The sequence below is a fragment of the Eucalyptus grandis genome, chromosome 8 (genome assembly GCF_016545825.1).
Source record: "Eucalyptus grandis isolate ANBG69807.140 chromosome 8, ASM1654582v1, whole genome shotgun sequence".
Taxonomy (NCBI): Eukaryota; Viridiplantae; Streptophyta; class Magnoliopsida; order Myrtales; family Myrtaceae; genus Eucalyptus; species Eucalyptus grandis.
This window is the reverse complement of record NC_052619.1, coordinates 11,448,187-11,462,867: the sequence shown is the minus strand read 5'-3', so window position 1 is coordinate 11,462,867 and position 14,681 is coordinate 11,448,187. Positions and strand designations below refer to the sequence as shown.

The window sequence follows — 14,681 nt, the reverse complement described above, 5'->3', positions numbered from 1 at the left end:
ACAAATCGAGCAAATTATCGAATAAGGTATACTTGAAAATAGCTTGTTTTCCTTTTCTGGTTGAAGGAATATCTTCTTCTTCCCCCTCCTTTTGAGTTTAATATGCCCCTCCTAAATCATTGCACGCGGTAAGCATGTGCCAAAGACAAAAGAATAATATAAGATTTGCGCATTTTAATCATGATAATTCTCTTATTAGAATACCCGTTAGCATAATTATTGAATTCCGCAAATGTCAATGAGCGCAAGACCTACCGTTAAAGCAAGGCGGAAGTTCGAAAATAGATTTTTCGCGTGAAAAACAGAGACCCGTGAAATAATGGTCGACACGTTCATTTGGTGATAAAAGAAAAGGATAATGATTCTCGCTAATCCACTAAGTATAGAATGGCAAATTATCCTTTCTCAAATTCAAGCTTTTCACTTCCTACATTCTCAAGAACTAAATTTTCAATGATGAACGAAAAGAAGAGCCTCTTTTTTTCCCTCCTGACCCGACACATGCAAAATTGACGAAGAACATTTGAGTTGAGAGTGGCCATTGACAAAGAACAATATATATAGTGAGCAGAAAAATTCATGCATATGTTTTTTTAGGATAGGAACAACCAGTCACGTTCGTCAAATTAAATGCAAAGCCAAATCTGCTTATTTAAATTAGTCCTGTTTATAAACTGAAGCAAGGATTTCATTCTCTTGTTCTAGCACCTTCTTTGACTTTCATTTCTTTAGGTTCCCTTCTCTCTCACACCCAAATACCCAATACTTGGCCTCTCTGATTTTGCACTTGTTTTGAAAACCTCACTTGTGGGAGCCAATCATCAGGTGACGACTTTTGGCTTTTCATTAATTCAACCAGCACATTTTCTTACATGCTTTAGGGTTTGGATCTAAGAAAATCGGCTGTTGTTTTTGTAAGAACAGTTTGGTGGAGATGGATGAAAGCAAAAATCATGTCGAGGAAGAAGGCGATCTATATTTTAATGAATTTGGTGACTTAGAAGGAGATGAAATTTTCTCCCAGTTCATGAGCCAAAGTCCTGTCGACTTCTCTGAACTTGAACAATACACGGACGATGAAATGTCACAGATTCTTGCGCAAGGAATGGACGATTCAGTTGTTGTGCATGCCCCAAGGACATCGCCAATGCCGAGCACAACAGAGTTATCTACTGATTTCAAGAAGCCAAGGAAGAAACAATCGAAATCTGCTGCCGAAGAATCATCCATCCTTAATCCAAGGCGCTCAAAGAGGTACGTGCTAATACTTCAGTTTAATTCCAGACAATATCCCAAAAAACAAGGAATTACTTGCAACACCTAGTTTGCTATAATACATGATTAGTACACATTATAGGCTCCTTAACTTACTTATGAGCACCGTTAGAAGTCAAAAGAACTATGGGCAAAAAGAAATTGTACTCTTGAATAAGAAGTCATAATCAGACCCCCCAAAAAAGGTGGTCATATAAAACAATTGGGAAAAAGCCACGAAAAACCCTGAACTTTGCCCAAAGTGACACATTTACTTTAAACTTTTTTTTTTTGTGACATGAAAAACCCTGAACTTTGCCAACCGTGATACATTTTGGTCTTTTCATTATTTTTCTTCTCTCTTCCCTCCGTTGGCTCTAGCGGAGGGAAGCCGGTGTCCGGCGAGGGCTGCCCTCGCTTGCGTCGGGAGAGGGTGTCCTTGCCCTTGCTAGATTTGGTGAGAGGGCCGCCCGACGCCGGCAAGGGCCGCCCTCACCTGTGTCGGGCAAGGGTGTCCCTACCCTCGCCAGATCTAGCAAGGGCGGCCCTCTCGCCGGACACTGCGAAGACGACCCTTGTTGGGCGAGGGTGCCCTCCGCAAGGGAGACCCTGGGCCGGCGAAAGGAAGAAAAAGAATAAAAGAATAAAAAAGAAAAAGGAAAAAACAGAATAAAAAGACAAAAATGCCCTTGATTGGGGTAAATGTGTCACGGTTTGAAAAGTTTGGGGTTTTTCATGTAAAAAAAAAAGTTTGGGGTAAATGTGTCACTTTGAGCAAAGTTCAGGGTTTTTTGTGGCTTTTTCCCAAAACAATTTGATGGAGGAGAAGAATGGTGGAAGAAGGAAATTATAATTTTACTTGAAAGTTGCATTCAATTGAAAGACATTTTAAGCTTTCTAAACGAAAGGAACAACCGGAAAACATTATTGAATTAGATGGCTAGTCTAGATTTAAATTACAATACACATTTTCTACGTAAAATCATGGAGTCTCTGCTTATTTTTGCTCTGTCTTCCGGTGTCTTGCTATCAAGCTCACAAAGATCTTAAATCTTGCAATTTTATGCTTTTGGGAATAGAAGCTAATGAATTTTTCGAATTCGTACACCAATAGCCGGGTGGTAATATGTACTTTTGCATTTCATTTTATACGGCCTTCTTTGTACTATATGCTCTATCATTTTTAACAATTCCCTGAGAATTCGTATTTACAAATTAGTTCCTCTTCTTTTTCCACTTTATAATATAAAAAAAAAATGTGATTGGATTTCTTGAATTCATATTGAAGAGTGTCTCTTTACATGAAGTCATCCAAATCTTTCTCTCCTCCTTTTATTTTTCGAAATTCTCATATATGGTAGTGGAAATTATTTCCATTCAATTTTTGCTCCTAGAATTATGTTGAGGCGTGCATCTGCCACCAAATCGGAGAACATGAGAAGGGTGGAGGAATATCTGTTAGAGCATAAGGCGAAATCTCAGCGAGTCCAAGAGAGGGCACGAGCTGCTGAGTTAACAACGTTGGAGGTGAGATGAGACTACTTTCTCCGAGCTTGAGGAATTCGATCCCAACCTTTAGTTTCTGTACATAATTCTATTTAAAGTCTCCATATTTGAGATGAACTGACGGGTGTTTTAAGTTGTCCATCGATGATTAATTAGATGGATACTCAGGATCTAAGCGATGCAAACATCAATCGGAAGGAATTTCGCGAGACTTTAATGAATCAGATTCACATGGGTGGTAAGGCTTTCTTTTGCGGATCATCTAGAACTCACTTAACGTTTGATTTTACTTTCTATGTTGTTGAAGCTATTTTGAACTGTTTTTGCGGTATAGAAGGCTTGATGGTGGCGGTATTCCTCCTTGTCTCTAGGAACTTATGATCTATGCCTTTTGTAACAGCTAGGAACGAGGAAATCAAGTTGGGAATCCAATGGCTGATGGCCTCAAATCCAACCATGGCAAGCATGCCCTTCCCATTCAATCCAGCAAATTATGCAGATTTGCTTCCCAATCTTCAGGTCTACATATACCCCATATTTTCCACATCCTCCTCTCATCCTCATAAAAACCTCCAACCTTGTATTTGAAAATGATATGTATGTATGTACTTATTTATGTATTGCTCAAAATGAGCAGGGTCGCGAGCTTTCAATGGAAGCATTTCTGGGGTTTGCTGGGGCATCATCGAGTGCTGCAGGAGGCGATGACGCGCTGCCTCGGTGCATTGCTGACGACAATCGTTCGTTGAACGACTCGACAGGGAAGAACGGCCTTGCTGAGGCCTCGGGCAAACCTGCTGATTTGGCACCAACTGATTGAGCACAGAAGTTCGGTGTACATTTGATTCGGCGATCGGCTTGCCGACTCGATTTCATTTCTTGGATTTTTAGAACTTTTATGGACCGGATTATCGTTTTTGTGTTTCCTTGTAGGTTGGATTAAGTATAGACTTTAACTAAACTATGTGGGGTTTTATGTGATTTACATATCTGGTAAGCACGATTCGTGCAGGAAACTTGTTAATTGTGACTTGAAACTTTTATATGTTGATTCGATTTGTGACCAAACTCGATCGCTTTCATGGCAGCCAATCGAGAACTTTTCACAAGATCTATAGTGGAGGACAATTATAAGAATGAGGTGTGCTTCTAGTCAATTTCCATGGATAGCAATTTGTGAGAATGGTTCTAAATTGTTAGATGCAAGGTATACATTTAATTACAAATATATCGAAACACCGACCTACATTTTGTATAAAAACTCACTCCATCTCAATTATTGAATTATGTGGGTTCTCCATGGTGCAACCACATTTAATGGTGGAGATAAACATGAACTTGCATGCTCCATATGCCCGGTTTGCGTTTGGGGCCCTTTGCAACATCATTTGGAAGGAGTGGAACAACATTTGCTTTGAAATGCAACTTTAAGAGAAATGCTGTTTGGTAAAAAACACATTTGCAAAGCCCATTTGGTGATTAATCTTAAATATTTTAATTTTCATTTGTTTAAAATTAAAAAAATAATATTTGCGACTTTTTAATTTATATTTAACAACAATGTTAAAGATATTGTATAAACAATTTTATTAAAATCAAAATTCCTTTTTTGCTAAAAAACATCAAATGGAAAAACTTCACATGCTCTCTTTCTTAATTACAAGAAAAACTTCACATGCTCTCTTTCTTAATTACAAGAAGAATACTTTCATTATAATAAAAACATGATAACATATGCTTTGAGGAAAGAAGCTCATTATCATTAAAAATTACAAATATCATTTATTACTTCCTAAATTCATAAGTATTTGATCACGTAAACGTGTCATATCAGAAATGTTGCAACACTTATAGAAATAGGAGGATTCGACATTGCTGGGGATTGGACCCGTCCATTTTTAATTCTGCCGATATTCCCCTGTAAGTTCGGGTTCTTGGTGCTGCTGCTGCCTTCGCCGGTTCTTGAGAGTTGTAGGCTGCTTGGTTGGCTAATTAGCTTCTTGTGCTGCTCTTCGGTGGGTGGGTATTGTTGAAGTTGGGAGCTGCATCTGGTATGTGAGGGTTGCCTTTGTCTGCTGCAGATGATTTCTTGCTACTGCTTAGCTGCGCGGGTCATCAAGTTTATGATTTTTGTGCGCTGTTTCCTCCTTCTTGGCACCCTTCCACTCGATCTAACTTGTTGTCTTCTTGAGTGTAAGTTCTTGGTGCCATGTTTTTGTGTATAGCTGTATAGCTTTTGGTTTAAAGTCAATATATCTATTACCTTTACCAAAAAAAAAAAAATTGTCCAATACCGTATGGAAAAAGTACCTGCAATCAACGCACCAACTGCCACACAAAATGCTCCAACTTGAAGAAGCAACTCCACCCTACGACTTCAAGCCTCCGAGAGCTGATAAAGAAAGAAGTCAAATTTTCATAGCTGATTTCCACTCATACAACCACAACAAAAGTGGTGCTCAAAGAGTGAAGGGAAGAGCAAGTTTTACACATTTAGTTGCGCTACACATGAAAATGAAATATATCGATGCATTCTCAGTCTTCAAGTGGAGCATGCTCTTAGTCCAAAATCTAATATGGAGAATAACATGTTCAGTAGTCCAACAGTAGTCCAACTAATAATTCACGGTAAAGAATGTTTTGGGGATTCAAACAATTCACAAGCATTATGGAGATGCTGATCAACGACATTTTTGCCATATTAGTATTTACAAGAGAATGATGATATATAGTCAACAACAAAGCTTTAAGAAATGATTGTTGTTGGATTTTGTCTAAATATTATTATCTTATGGGTTTCAAGTTTGTGAGCAGTGAGCTCAATGGGTTGAAAAGAAAAGAAAACAAATCATTTCAGCTCTTCCAAGCTAAACAAAGCAGCCTTAAAAATCATGCACGATTGCATTTCTTCAACTGTCTAGTCATGGTTACAAAAGCATAATGCAACTCTTTCTCCCAATAAAGTTTACAGAATCAATGCTCATGTGGCCAAGCATCATAAGATCACGTGCATGTATTCATCGGTGTCGGCTAGCGAAAGAGGAAACATGGTGTACAAAAATTTATGGACAAATAATGTTAAAAGAGAAAAAATCCACAGATGCCAAAGTTCATTCAATAGGAACCAAACCAGACCGAGAGAACATAACTCCAAACAATTTACAATTAGCAGCGGTAAACTAGGCGTTTCGAGGCACATAAAAATTACAACATAAGGATGGATGCAAAGTTTTCTGTTGGTAATGCTTGATAGAAATGAAGAAACAAAACAGTATAGCGAATGCAGTATTTCTATTTGTGAACTTGTCCTTTGAAATTCAAACATTGAACGGAAAACTCCAATTGTATGTCCTTTGAAATTCGTAAAAAAAACACCCACGACCCACAACCCACAACCCACAGCCCTTGCCGCTCACTACTAAAAATCTGTCCAACCTCGAAAACCCAGATTGAATCTCAGCTCGCGAAACCCGCAAAGCAACACAAAACCCTTGCTTTTTAAGGAGAACTCCAAATTCCCACGCATTCGACCGCTAAAAAGCAACCGCCCGAATTTCACCTCGCACTCCGCCATGGGTTATACAATCACAGATCTCGATTACCAACTAGCGAGAGCATGGAAAAAAAAAACAAGGAACTCGGAAGCAAAAGCAGACGAGATACAAACAGGCGGAGTAGGGGAGTCAAATGGGATCATCAAACCCAGATGAGGAGAAGAATCGAGCGAGCGAGATAGAGAGAGAGAGAGAGTGAGCGAGCGAGCGAGCTTACACGCTGAAGGTGCTGGAGAAGTGTCGTTGGCAGATCTGAAGGTGGATTCGATATCCAAGCTGATCTTGAAGTCGACATCGTCGTGGGGCTCTCGGGAGAGTGAGCGTGAGGAGTTGGGAGCGTGAGCGTTTCTGGAGGAGCTGCAAGGCGAAACCCCTGGTTTTGCTCTTTTATATGGGGGTAAATTTGGGTTTCCGATGTTTTTTTAGGGTAAAAATGGAACTCCACGAAATTTTATTAATGGAAGCCTTCAGCATCCGAAAATGCTGAAAGCTCAAGGCTGGTCTCCACCAGCCTTGGGCTTTCAGCATTCCCAAGGGCCAGCTTTCATTTGAAAGCTCCTTGGGAATTGGTTGCCAAACACCTCTCTTTGGCTGAAGGGGCTTTGGGGGCTGGATGGGCTTTCTAAATGCCCATCCAAACGCACCCATACTCTTTTGGGAGAGGACTCCCTCCCTTTTGGCGATGAAAAAGTGCCTTCAAAAGGTTATTAGGGACAAAGTTTTGTCTTTTCACCAGGTCCCTCCCACCTTTACAAATTGAAGATTGCTGCAGTGCTGGTTTCTCAACCCATCTATTTTGGTAGACTGACCTCTTTGCATGCTCTACCTTTTTCGGTGAAGGACTTAGTTGAGTAGGGGGTTATTCCTAACCCTCTACTCTCCAAAGGGTCTTGCTAGTGTCGCGAAAGCTGAAGATGGGGCTGCACCTGATTTCTTTGGAAGCTACTTCAGCAGTGGGCTTGTTCCTATCTACTAATCTTTGAGTTGGGATTCTTTACCCTTCTCCCCATTCATTGGCGTCTTTTTCCACACTTGCCTTGTTCCTTGTTTTGTTGTAAGGGTTTCCCTGTTCTCCCTTTCCTTGTATCCGTTGTGTTGGTTGCTTTTAGCCGCTGGTTGGCTTGTTTATGCTCCTGTGTAGTTTGTGGCTCCTCCCCCCCCCTCCCCCTCCTCTTTTTCCTTGGTACCCTTCCACTCGCTCTTACTTATTTGTCTTTGTGAGTGTAAGTTTTTGGTGCCGAGTTTTTGTTTATAGTTGTATAGCTCTTTGGTTTAAAATCAATATATCTCTTATATTCTACCTAAAAAAAAACTCGCATGCTCCATATGCGTACATGAATTTTTCTGCTTGACCATAACGCGTCAATTTGGGTCATGTAACATGGGCCCAGCACAAGCCCGTTGTCAGCCTGATAATGGAAGAGCCCAGCATAACTCAGCCCACTGCTTACCGCCTGTTCCATTATCAAAGTTCAAGGCATGCACTTACGATATTAGATTACTATATATAGATATAAATCTCTTTGGACATAGGAATAAGGCAAAGATGAGAGTTAGATATAACTCCACTGAAAATACTTCTTTAACACATTTTTATGATATTGGAAGAATGATTTATCGAATGTCATAGCCATCAGATAGCGAAGATCACATTATTTCCCCTCTTTATCTCATTTTTGTATGTATATATTTTTCTTAGTTAATTATTATGTATACATGTCTCCTCTTTTTTATATATAACATTCGGAAGGTGATGGCAATTTTGCCTCCATCGAGAAAGGGAAGTGTGAGAACATTGGAATTAGTATCATCATAACATGGGGGTGAATTTTGATTATTTTGGCGATTGCGGATATTTTCCGAGGAACTCATATTGGAGAAAAGTTTGAAAGGGATGGAATGTCGGTTATGGAATTATTATTGATCTTCTGTTTGTAATTCTCATTGTTTTAGAGATACTAAAGTTCAGGAAGTAATGACCCTTCTTTTAACCCTTTTCATGTATAATTTTCCATAGAGAATAGGTTAAGGGGGTTGTATTGTTTGAACTTCCTTCCTTTAATTATATTTGTTCGATTTAAGTGTTGCTCTGTTGTATTGAAAGCCATCTTGAAGTATACTCAAGGATATGATTGCAGCTAGCGATTTATATTTTTTTAGAGTTAGGGTTTTGAATAAAGCAACATTTTCTTTTTTTTTTTTTTTTAATATTTATGAAAAAAATAGTAATAAGAATGAGAGGTGTTAATTTTTATCATCCTTGCGTTGAGCTATTTTCCACAAGATCTCCCCTATAGTATCATCATTGTAGTAGGGTATGACCACCAAGTTTGGGATTGTATGGTATGCGGCCAACGCTGGCCTCAAATGAGGGTCACCCTCACATAGATCCGGTAAGGGTGTCATGGCCCTAGCTAGATCTAGGGGTGTGCATCGTCCGGGCGGGCGGTTCCCGACCTAGAATCGGGAACCGCCCGCTAAGGACTGGTTCCGAAAAATTGGAATTGGGATCCACCCGTTTGTTGCATGGATCCACCCGGGAATCGGACCGCCGGTCCGGTCCGGTCCGGTTCTGGTGGATCCATGGAACCGATATTGACGCGAAACAATTTTGGTTTTCAACATGAACGACTACTTGACATCAAAGCAAACCAAGAAAAGAAAAACCAAATTTAAGTACGTGGAACAAAAACTCATTTGTTGCAACTATAAATGTAACCAATGAAGGAATTGATGTACGTAAGTTGATATAGAGGCAGAGAGAGTAGTAAGTATTCAGGAAAAATGGGTCTCTCTTAAAGCTATGAACTGGACATATCCCTCATAAGGTTCGGCAAAATATCACAAGTCGCACAAACAAATCAAAGGAGGTGAAATGAGGCACCATCCAAACAAAGGAAAACAAAATAAGTGCAACTAAACAAGACTTTATTGAATACATCACCTTCATCATTATATTAATAAATAAACTAAACAACCAAAAAGCATAAGAATTCCCTAATATTCAGCTTTGTATTCATCCTGCGGTAGAAACAATTGCCACAAAACAATTGCTTTGTATTCAATTTTAGTAATTTTTTTTAATATTAAAAGGGAACCGGTCCGGTCCGGGTGGGCGGATCCACCCATGGAACCGGGAACCGGACCGGTACCCACCGGTTCCGAAAAATTGGAACCGGGAACCGGACCGGTTCCCTCAAGAACCACCGGTTCCGGGCGGTTCCGGTCTGGTTCCGGGCGGTTCCCGGGTATTTTGCACACCCCTAGCTAGATCTGGCAAATTTGACAATTGCCGAGGCGAGGGCAGCCCTTATCGACCACGAGGAGAGGAAAATAAAGAAAAAGAATAGAAAAAGGGAAAGCAAATGAAAGAAAAAAAAAAGAAGAAACTTGAAAAAATTGCAAAAATTGTTTACGTTAGTGTTGGATACACCATGTTGGACGGTAGTTTCCCGTTAAAGGTTTCCGGCCAAAATTTATCGGAAAGACTACATTGACAAATCAGAAAAGGTTTAGGACTATATTATCATAATTGAAATATTTAAAATTGAATTAGTCATTATACAATAGATTTAGGATTTTTTGGACAATTATCCCTTGAAAACCATGCAAGCAGTGTTTTCATGTTAAAATTTTTTATTTTGCTATCAATGATAGAAATGCGATTTTTGTAAATGCAACCTAGCAGGGTCTAAGTTACTACATAATTTCAAATGAGGGATGGCTGGCATTTAAAGGCTATGAACTATACTATTCCAAAAGGACATATTTTCTCATTATTTCAAGATTGTGAAAATCTAGAAAATAAATATATAAGAAAATAAATGAGTTTTTGAAAATTCTAGATGAATATATCTAGATGAAAGAGGTATGTTGGTAAGTTTTGTTTCTTGTAGCAAATTCAGATATGTAAGTACGTATTACTTAATAGGGGAAATTGCCATATTGGCCCAATGATAGGGCTAACACGTGGCTATGTAGGTTGTCTATGTAGTTACTTGATAACATGGGCACATCTAAGATATATTACCTAAAATGTAAACAGAAGGACAATTGTCTATATATTACCTAATTAACTATCATTCAAAAGATCTTGTTTTGCTAACTACGAACTATACAATCCCAAAAGGACATCTTTTTTCAGTATTTCAAGATTGTGAAAATCTAGAAAATAAACAAATAAGAAATTAAATAAATTTCCGAAAATGTTAAATGAATATATCTAGACGAAAAAGGTATATTGGTAAGTTTTATTTAAGTACGTAACAGGGGAAATTGCCATAAAGGCCCAATAATAGGGTTAACACATGGACATGTAGATTGTCTATGAGTTACTTGATAATATTGGCACATCTGAGATATATTACCTAAAATGTAAATAGGAGGGAAATTGTCTATATATTACCCAATTAAATATCCTTGAAAATATCGTGTTTTCCTGGCTATAACTAATACTATCCCAAAAGGACATCTTTTCTTTTTTCAGTATTTCAAAATTGTGAAAGTCTAGAAAATAAATAAATAAGGAAATAAATGAATTTCTGAAAATGCTAGATAAGTATATCCAAGCGAAAATGGTATGCTGGTAATTTTTGTTTCATGTAGTAAGTTCAGATATTTAAGTACGTAACAGGGAAATTACCATATTGGCCCAATAATAGGGTTAACACATAGACATGCATATTGTCTATGTATAAACTAAATTAGTTACTTGATAACTTTGGCAAATCTGAGATATATTACCTAAAATGTAAATCAGAGATAAATTGTCTATATACATTACCCAATTAAATATCCTTGAAAAGATCTTGTTTTCCTTTTCTGGTTGAAGATATCTCTCTTTTTTTTCCTTCCGTTTTAGCTTAATATGCAACTATATCCTCGCACATGGTAAGCACATGCCACATAGAAAAGAATAATATAGGATTTGCACATTATTTTATCATTGCAATCATTTTTTTAAATGCTCGTTAGAGTGATGATTGATTTCTGCAAATGTCGATATGGGCAAGAAGTAGTACCGTTAAAGCTAGATTAGAATACGAAAATAATGCTTTGCATATATATAAAAATGCGAGAAATAATATTTTTTCCACGTGAGAGCCTATAACATTCATTTGGTGAAAAAGAAAAAGGACAATAATCGTTACTAGCTTTCTAAAGAGAAAAGTGTTAAAAAGTCATAAATCTTTTACATATGTGCCAATTTAGTCCTAAACCTTTTTATATTATGCCAATTTAGTCATTTCCGGCCAATTTTGACCAGATTTTGTTGACTTGGATGCCGGTTGGTTGACGTGGCTTGATCGGTCTTTGATGTGGATAATTTTTCATAATATTTTTTTTTTGAATTTTTTTCTTTTTCTTTTTTCCTTCTCCTCCTCCTTCCTTCAGCTAGTTGTCAGCGACTGGCCAGAGGCAACCACCAGCGAGGTAGACCTCGCCAATGGCTGCAAGAGCGACCTCGCATTAGGCTGCAAGAAGCTAGCTCGAGGCCACCTAGGCCGCGAGGGCGGCCTTTTGCTTGAATCTAGCGAGGTCAAGCCTCGCTAGCCATGGGCGAGGCCACCCTCGAGGCCTAGGCGATAAGGGTTGAGCCTTGCCCATGGCCGGCGAGAGGCTACCCTTGAGGCCTAAGCGACGAGGGTTGAACCTCGACCATGGCCGGCGAGGCTCAACCTTGCCAGATTTGGGTGCGAGGCCGCCCTTGAGGCCTCGGCAGTAAGGGCCGAGCTTCGCCAATGGTCGGCGGGCCAGCTTCGCCAATGGTTAGCAAGGGCCAGCCTTGCCAGTCCGGCACGAGGCTGCCCTCGTGGCCTAGGCGGCCTCAAGCTGGCTTCTCCTCGCCCAGTCGCGAGGTCGTCCTTGCAGCCATTGGCGAGGTGGCCGGCGAGGTTGACCTTGTGGCAGTTGCCTTTGGCAAGTCGTTGGCGACCGGTTGGAGGAAGGAGGAGGAGAAGGAAAAAAGAAAAAGAAAAAAATTCAAAAAAATTAAATATTATTAAAAATTGTCAACGTCAACGCCAATCAGGCTATGTCAGCCTGCCGGCATCTAGTTAGCAAAATCCGACCAAAATTGACCGGAAATGACTAAATTGACACAACATAAAAAAAGTTTAGGATTTTTTTTTTTTACACTTCTCCCGCTTTCTAAGTATTGATTGAAAATTTTATTGAAGGCAATTCTTAGAATGTGAACTGTCCTTTTCAAATTAATGATTTTCATCTTGTACATTTTCAAGGACTAAATTTTTCCACGATGAACGAAAATAAAACTCTATTTTCACCTATGCATGCATGATTGAGAGTCGATTTACTCATACGCATCATTTGAAGAAAAATTAACGCATGTCTTTAGGAGGAGGAATGACCTATCACATTTTTCAAACTTGATACCAAATTTAATGCAAAGCCAAATCCGCTTATCTAATTAGTCTCGTTAATAAGCTCAAAAAAGGATTTCATTTTCTTATTCTAGGATAATTTGTCATCTCACTTTCTTCGGGTTTTCTTCTCTCCCACACCCAAGTTTGAAATTTGATCTCTCTGACTTTGCACTTGTTTAGAAAATTTCACTTGTCGGAGCTAATGTAATGACTTTCGGAATCTCATTTAATCAATAACACATTTCTGTACATGCTTTAGGGTTTGGATCTAAGAAAACTGGCCGTTGATTTTTGTGCTATGTATGCGTGAATAGCTTGGTGGAGATGGACAAAAACAAAAATCATGCGTAGAAAGAAGACGATCTATCATATTTTGATGACCTTTATGATTCAGAAGACAATAAATCTTTCTCCAAGTCTATGATCCTAAGCTCTACCCACCTTTCCGAACTCGAACAATACGCAAATGATGATATATCACTGAATTTGCACAAGAAAATGAACGATTCTGTCGTTGTGCATGTCCCACGACCATCGCTATTGCCGAGCACCATAGAGTTATCTGCTGATTTCAGGAAACCTGGATGAAACTTTCAAAAGCCGCTCTCGAAGAACTAGTTGTCCTTAGTCCAACACGTGTAACGTATGTGCTAATACTTCGGTCTAAACTCATAATTTCATTACTTACCAGCACGAAAAAATAAGGAATTATTTGCGACACGTACTCTGCTTTGATGCATGGAGTACACATTATTGGCTCCTACACTTTATTATAAGCACCGAAGAAGTCAAAAAAGAATTTGCACGAAGAAAACTATTTTACTCGAGTCAGATGTCATTTAAAAACAATTTAATATGGTGAAAGATGAAAAATTATGACTTTTATCTGAGTCATTGGCTTCAATCCTAATAAAAAAATTTTTTCTTTAGACAAGAAATGAGTTATTCATTTTAATTTGGCACACGAACTTAGAGAAACTAAATCAATACAATTTTTAGGAATTGACTAGTTTTATTGAATAAAAAGAAAATCAACTCAAATTTTGAATTTCAAATGTTATATAAGATGTTCCATTAGAACTCTACTCCCTTAATATATGTGGTCTGCCGTCTACCTCATTGATGTCGAGATACTACATGACCTTACCCTTGGATTAATTCTTTTAGCTTCGTCCATATACTATATGATTAAGTTTTTTAAAGACGGTTCAACATTTATCTGTTTAGAAAAAAATTCCTTCTTACCTTCATATTATTTGAGTCTGAAGGCCAAGTGAACTCCAAGTTCTTTGTTTTGAATAATACGATATTTTGAGTTTTTCATACGAAGGGAACAATCATAATACATTATTGGTTTAGACGACTAGTTTAGATTTTTCTCACAATATGCAAATAGTCCGTATAACCATGGAGTCAGTGCTTCTCGCAGTTTACTCTTTTTTTTTTTTTTTTTTTTTGTGTGTTCTGTCTTACAGTGTCTTGCTTTAAGCTGAGAACAGAGAATCTAAATCTGGAAATTCTACTTTTCGGAATAGAAGCATTGGAATTTTCAAATTCAGGGACTATATGATCTGCGTGGTATTATGTACTTATGCATTTCATTTTATGTAGGCTGAAAAATATTAAGTGGTTATCAAATTTTTGATTAAAAATCCACTCCAAATTAATGTAAATAAAAATAACTAAAATCCACTTACTCATTGGCCATTTTTACTACTCTCTGAATATCTTGGACTTCATGAACCTAAACTACGCATGAGTTAATTGTTTATCCCGAAATGAGAAACACCACCCCATGAATCAGTGACCAACCACATAAGAAAGTTTTACAGATCTATATTAGAAAGTTTGACCGTCCACGTAAGGGAGTTTTACAGATCTAATTTAGAAAATTTGACTTAAAAATTTAAGTTGATAGGCGTATGGAGACTAAATGAATATAAGTGTGACCTCCAGAACGTCACTCGACATATGTTTCTTA

At 38.3% G+C, this 14,681-nt stretch overlaps 1 long non-coding RNA gene across 1 annotated transcript; it reads right to left on the bottom strand.

Annotated features, from left to right (window-relative positions):
• Nucleotides 1-4,498: 4,498 nt before the first annotated feature.
• Nucleotides 4,499-5,131, bottom strand: LOC120287844. Its single transcript, XR_005546106.1, has 2 exons — nucleotides 5,071-5,131; nucleotides 4,499-4,993 (listed from the first exon to the last, which is right to left on the bottom strand). It is a non-coding gene; the product is annotated as an uncharacterized LOC120287844 (long non-coding RNA).
• Nucleotides 5,132-14,681: the final 9,550 nt, after the last annotated feature.